This window comes from Myotis davidii, unplaced genomic scaffold (genome assembly GCF_000327345.1).
Source record: "Myotis davidii unplaced genomic scaffold, ASM32734v1 scaffold1036, whole genome shotgun sequence".
In the NCBI taxonomy this organism is placed as follows: domain Eukaryota; kingdom Metazoa; phylum Chordata; class Mammalia; order Chiroptera; family Vespertilionidae; genus Myotis; species Myotis davidii.
Window position 1 is genome coordinate 1,119,172 of NW_006287260.1, and position 7,591 is coordinate 1,126,762.

The following is a 7,591-nucleotide window of genomic DNA, read 5'->3' on the forward strand; positions in this document are numbered from 1 at the left end:
TTATTTTTGAACTCTAACTACTTTTACTATTTTAAAAGATAATTAAACAATAAAGCAGAACTCAGTTCAGGCTGAGAAATAGAAAAGAACAGAAACTATTGGGGAATATGAGATAATATTGTCGTGTGTGTGTGTGTGTGTGTGTGTGTGTGTGTGTTGTGTTATAAAATGTGGACTAACATAAAAAAAGAGTGGAATGCACTGTTCAGGAAAACCTGGTCTCTCTCTTTCTCCCTCCCTCTGTACCTTTTCTTTATTAATTTTTGGGTTGTACATATCACATTGTATTGTATTTATCCTTCTATCCATCTGTCTTCCCGTCCACATTATTAATATCTTCAGGGCAAGGACTATCTTGAATGTTTGATATGCATGCATGGAGGATTAAGAGAAGAAATGAATGGGCCAGTGAATAAATGAATGAAAAGATTCAGATACTGCATGCCGAAAGCTGCTTCTCACGCTGTTTGAGAGAGTGGTGGGCTAAAATGATTTTTCAAGGCTTCTTTCTTTGATGATGCTCACAGCCTTTTGGAGTCCGTCTGAAACTGAGAGACCTCAAAAATGAGCAATATGTGTTTGATCGTCAAGCTCAAAGCCATCCTTCAGCAAATGTGTCCTGAGCACCTGCCATATGCTAGAAACTTGAGAAGATTTACTCAAGGAGAGGACAGTCAGAGTCAGGATTTTTCTGAATCCCCAAATGGACATTAGGTCGTCAGTACACGCGGCTCCCCTGCTCATCCTTGGTCCATTGGGAACCGTGCTGGGCTCAGGCAGTCCCATTGAGACTTACATTTATCAAACTTAATAATGTATGAAGCGTATTAAGTGTTTTCTCCTTTCTTGCCCCTCCCCTATTTTTCCCTGTAGTGGTTTGGAAAGTACATGCTTTGTTTATTTTAGTGGCTACCTTTAAAATATTGCTACACATATTTAATTTGAAATATGGAGTTAATCACCATCTCTATCTTCCTCCTGAAAAATACAAGGAATTTAGAATGTTCTGTTTCTGCACTGAGACAATTGTGTTTAAAAATCTCCAACTGTGCTCATCGATTTGTCTATTTCTCCTCTTATGTCTGTCATTTTGCTTCATATATTTTGAAACTATGTTAGTGAATGCACACAGAGTTAGGATTGTTATGTTCTGTTTAATTGACCCCTTTCATCACTGTGCAGTGTGGCCTCTAACCCTTAACGAATATTTCGTATCTCACAATCTGCTTTATCTGATATTAATATTGCCACCCCAGCTTTCTTTTGGTTACTATTTGCTTGGCATATTTTCTCCATCCTTCTGCTTTCTACATCATTGCATGTTTGTATTTATTTATTTTTAATGATTAATAGATTCATTAAACAATAATACATAGGTCATCATTGTCAGACTTAACCTAAGACTTTAAATGTTCCATCCTATTTCCCCTCTCAGATAAGTTTTTCTTTTCTAATTCTGTTAGTTTTAAAAGTGTAATACCAGAAGAGGAGGGGCCCAATTCCAACCAAAACTCCTAAGAATGAGTTCTCGGAAGCTGGGTCTGAAATTGGGATAGACATTTGCTGACCATACGTAGGTCCAACGAGCCAAAGCAGAATCTTCGAAGAGCCTGGCAGCTGCAGTCCTTGTACTGAAGCAGGCAGGCCCTTTAGCTGGATCTACGGCCCACCTCCGGCTGGGGCCGGCCGGTTTCCAGAGCTGGGTAGGGGCGGGGTGGCCAGGCGCCAGGGCTTGTACTTAGGGAATGACATCTTGGGAACCTGGCGCACAGCTGCCTGCGTATTTATATTTACAATGTGGCCCTCATAAATAGTATATATACACCATTGGATTAAAACAACATTCATCCAGAAAAATCTGTACCTTTTCATTGGGATGCTTAGTCGATTTAGTTATTGATATCGCTGAGTTGAAGACTGCCATCTTGGTATTTCTTTCCTATTTGTCCCATATGTTCTTTGTTCTTTTACTCAATTTTCTACTACTTTTGGGTTATCAAGGGCTTTTATTATTCCATTAATCTCCTCTATAATTTTTTCTCTATTAATTTTTTAATTATGCCTTTAAAATACTACTTTAGTAGTTTCCCCAGATATATTAATATGCATCTTTGACTTATTTTAATCTACCTTAAATTAGTTCTTTACCACTTCATGAATAACAACTCCATTTACCACTATCTTGTCTTTCGTATTTTTGTAGTCATATAACATACTTTTACATATGTTATAAAGTGCCTGAGATAGTTACTGTTGTTGCTTTAAGCAATCACAGTCAATGTTCTTTTATATAGGTCCACACATTTAACCTTTCCAACGTTCTTCATTCCTTTGAGCAGTTCTCAGCTTTCCTCTGGAGTAGTTTTCCTTCACCCTGAAGAACTTCCTTTAACATTTCTCATAGAGTGAATCTAGAGGGAATGAATTCTCTCAGTTTCTGTTGGTCTGACATCTGTATTTCATCTTTGTTTTTAGAGGATATTCTCGCTGGGTACAGGATTTTCAGTCAGCAGATTATTTTTTCTTTCAGAACCTAAACAAGGTCATTCTGTGGTCTTCTGGTTCTCCATAGGTTCTGTTTGAAGTTAGCAATAGTGTTATTGTTGTTTCTCTGAAACTATGTGTATTCGCTCTGGCTGCTTTTAAGATTTTCTGTTCGTCTTTGCTTTTCTGTGATTTGACTATGATGTGCCTATGCTTGGGTTTCTTTCTATTTATCCTGCTTAGAGTTTACTAACCTTGAATCTTTGAATTGCCATCTTTCGCGTTTTGCAAATTCTCAGTCATTCTATCTTCAAATATTGCTTTCCCCACTCTCTTCATTCTGGGGCTCCTAAAACACATGTATGAGGCCACCTGCCTATGTTTTACATGTCTTGAATGCTCTCTTCTGTTTTATTCCCCTATTTTTTTGGTATGTGCTTCATTTTGGATATTTTCTATTTGCTGCCTTTGAGTTATATAATCCTATCTTTTGCTGTGTCCAGTCTGTTATTAAAACTGTCAAATTAGTTTTTATTTCCCAATATTTTGTACTTCAGTTCTAAAACATTCCTTTGATTCTCTTTCTGTAGATTATAATTCTCTTTTGAAATTACTCATCTTTTCATTCATTTCGTCCATCTTTTACTCGACTTTCTTGAACATATTTATAATAGTTATTTTGAAGTTCTTGACTGCTAACTCCAACATCTGGATCATCTGTGGGACTGCTTCTGTTGTGTACTTTTTCTAATTATCAGACACATTTCCTGTCTCTTCAAATGTCTTGTACTTTTTTTCTTAATTGTATGATGGATGTTGTGCAAAAAATAAAGACTGAGGTCAATATTATTTCTCCCCAGATAGGACACATACTTCTCATTAGGCAAATAAGGTGAGGGACTAATCATCTCAATTCTATTAGAAACTGATCTATGTTGTGGCTTTGGTTAGACTTAGTCCACCTCTGGTTTCAAATGTCTCAAGATCAGGATCTTTTCCCTTTAAGAAATGGAGAGTATTTGCTCTCACATTGAATTAAGGCTGGCCTTGTTACTTACTTTGATCAACAGAATGTGGTTAGTGACACACGGCCTTGGGTGGCCATGCAAGGGCTAGGCCAGGGGTGGGCAACCCCTGGCACGCGTGCCAAACATGGCATGTCAGTAACTTGCTGGCACGCGAAACCCTCTCTTATAATCTTCCATTTACAATTTTTTTCTTAATATCGACTTTTTTATTTTTCAGATAAATTCAGTGTAGGTACATCTTAGATAAATAAATAATTTTACATAACAAGTTATCTTAAAGACCATAGACATGGATTGACGACAGAGGGGAAGAGCAATTTCTACGCCTCTGCCTTAACTCTCCCTGCCTTCCTAGATCCGATCAGTGTTTTGGTTTCAGCCTTAGACACAACGGGTTTTCGTTGACAAGACAACCGCCTCACCTACTTATTCAAAATTTCACTCTATAAAAATGAAACCTTCTCTCTCACTTTGCCCACCGGTACTAATGAAAGGGGAATAAATTTCTATGTTTCTCTCAGCAGCAAAAGTCCCACTGTTAATATCAAACAGAGTCATAAAGTTTTCTGTCGTACTATCAGTGTACACATATACATTAAAAAATAAATGTATTTGAGAGAGAGAGAGAGAGATGGAGATATGCTTGGCCAGCCTCCAGCTCTTCCTGCCATCCCAGCTGAGTTGTCAGACATGTTGTAGAGCCCTCTTCGCTTTCTAGCCCCCATTGAATCTCTAAATGACTGCAGCCTTATGAATGGGCCCAGCTAAATCCAGCCCAGATTGCAGAACTATGAGCAAATAAATACATAACTACTGTTTTAAGCTACTAAATTTTGGGGTAGATTGTTAGGCAGCAATAGATTATAGAAACACAGAGCATTTGAGATGTGCTGAATCTTCCAATAATTGTTTGTTAAATTGTAAGAGATTAGATGACCCTCATAGTCCTTCCTCACACTGAGATTCTATGATCCCAAGATCATTAATGACCTTGTATTATGCCATTACTTCCTCTATTTCCACTGACAAATGAAGAGTTGAATTTAGATGCAATGTAGTTAAGTTCTTGGGTGTCTTAGTCCATTTGAGATGCTATGACAAATATCCATACATTGGGTAGCTTATAGATGGCAGAAATTTATTTCTCACAAAGAACTGGCAGATTTCGTATCTGGTGAGAAGCCATTTCTTGGTTCATAGATGGCCATTTTTTTGCTGTGTCCTCATATGACAGAAGGGAAGGGGGATCTCTCTGAGGATTTTTTTCAAGGGCAGTAATCCCATTAATAATTATAAGGGTAACCTAATCATCTTCCAAAGATCCCCACTTTCTAATATCTTTACCTTGAGTGCTAGGATCTCAACATATGGATTTGGGAAGGAAACAAACATTCAGACCATAGCATTCCAGCCATGACACCTCCCCCCTCCCCAATTCATGTCCATCTCACATGTCCTCAACTCAAAGGTCTGAGCCCAAAGTCTCATATAAATATCATCTAAATCAGATATGGGTGAGACTCAAGGTGCGATATATTTAGAGACAGCTACCTAGGGTCACTTATTTTGACCTGTCTCCTTTCCAAACCTACTTTTCTGCAGTTCTATTGATTGTACTTAGTTCTTCACATATAAAAATTATACCCAAAGCCCATTTACTATAGAATATAAGCTGCTTTGAGGTTTTTATTCAGTAACGGAGAGACATCTATGCTAAGACGTTTACATTTTCAGACCCAGTCTGTACTAGTTTTTCAGTCTTTAGAATTTTTCTTCAATTTCTCATTAGAGAGATAAAAGCTTCAGTGATGACAATGTTATGAAAAGTGAGCTAACCAACCCAATCATAGCATTTTGTAAAGTTTGAAATTTCTTAGAATTTTGGGTGATCGGATTTTGGAAGAAGTCTTGGCCTTGTAATTGTTACTCACTTTACTAGTTACTATTTACAATCAATTAGCCATTTTTCTTTATTCTATTGCTGTGGAAGAGGCTGGGTGCTGTGGGTTTATAGCAGAATATTATTTAAAGACAGACTGTAGTCCAAGCATCAGGTTGGTCTTTCTGAGGTAAAGCACCAGAGCCAGGATTGAGCTATGTTGTGGTTGTAGCAGGAAGGACCAAATTCTAAATCCTACCACTTGCTGCCCAAGTGTCAGAAGCCATTGATTCTGTGCTTGAAGACCTTCCTCTGACAGCAGTGTGGGAAGAGAAGGGAGCTGGATGAGACAGCAGCAGCCCGCAAAACTGGGCTCTTCGTGCACTTTCGCATCTCTTGTTTTAAATATGAAGTGTTTTCTTGGTTTTGACACATTTCTACGCCTGTTCCTGCCAATGTGACAGTTCATTCCTGGGTTGACCCAGTTCCTGGTTGAGCCTTGGCAATTACCCTTAGGCTAATTACCCTCAGGCTCCATCTGGTTGTGTCCCTGGGTGACCAGCTTCTGTATTCACCCATGGTTGCCACTCTTGGTCCACCATTTGGCTCTGCCCTTTTGGCAGTTACTGGAACTTGCTTTAAGCCTAACTCCTACTTATCCTTCAGATGCCAGGTCACGTGTCATTACTGAAGGAAGATGGTTTCATGTCCTCCTGATGTTTGCCACCACAATTTATCATTATTTTTTGCCATCTACTCTGCTCATCTTGTATCTTTAGCACCTGTGACAGTGCGTGACACATAGTAGGAGTTCAAAAAACGTATTAAGTAAGCCTGGATAAATGAAGCTTGTGACTTAGACCACCACTTTTTCTTAGCATACAAACTTATCTGAGCCTTAGTTTATGTATATATAAAATAGGGATAGTGCTGTTTGATCTACCCCACTGTTTGGGGTGCTATGTATGTAGCAGATGACTAGACTAGTACATGTTTGTAGAATGAGTGAATTTATGTTTGTGTGTGTGTGTGTGTGTGTGTGTGTGTGTGTATATCTTAGCAAATTGCAATTATACAACAACATTATCAACTGTAGTCACCATGACATAGCTTAGAACCTCAGATCTAAGTCATTTTATTAGCTGAAGTTTGTACTCTTTTACCCATCTCTCCCTATTTCCCCCACTCCCTGGTCAGTGCATGTCATAGCAACTGGTCAACCAATCAACTGTCTGCCCCTGGTGGTCAGTGCACGTCATAGTGAATGGTTGAGTGGCCTTAGCATATATCATTAGCATATTACGCTTTGATTGGTTGAACGGATGACCAGACGACCAGACTCTTAGCATATTAGGCTTTCATTATATAGAATATATAAAGTTTATTATTGACAGTATTACAGATGCCCTGAGATGCCTATCCTATATAATAAAAGGCTAATATGCAAATCAACCAAATGGCAGAACGACCAGTCACTATGAAATGACTGACCATCAGGGAGCAGATGCTCAATGCAGGAGCTGCCCCCTCGTGGTCACTGCACTCCCATAGTGGGAGTGCTGCTCAGTCAGAAGCCCAGCTCATGGCTGGTGAACACAGCAGTGGTTGCAGGAGCCTCTCCCGCCTCCGCTACAGTGCTAAGGACCCCTCGGGGGATGTCCGGCTGCCGGCTTAGGCCTCCTTCCCAGGGGATTGGGCCTAAGTTAAACATCCCCTGAGGGGTCCTGGACTGCAAGAGGGTGCAGACTGGGCTGAGGACCCCCCCCAACCCATCTGGTGCATGAATGTTGTGCACCAGGCCTCTAGTATATATATTTTTAATCAATCTTTATTGTTGAGATTCTTATAGATGTCCCTTTTTTTCCCCCCAGTTCCCCTCCACCAGGTTCCCAGCCACCCCAGGACCTCGCCACCCTATTATCTGTGTCATAGGTAATGCATACATGCATATAAGATCTTTGTCTAATCTCTTCCCGCACCCTCCCACACCCCCTTCCCTCTGAGAATTGTCAGTCTGTTCCATTTCCATGCCCCTGGTTCTATTCCATTCACCAATTTATTCTGTTCATCAGATTTTTTATTCATTTGATTTTTAGATTCACTTGTTGATAGATGTGCATTTGTTGTTCATAATTTGTATCTTTACCTTTTCTTCTTCTTCCTCTTCTTATTTAGTACATTTCTGCATATAATATATTAC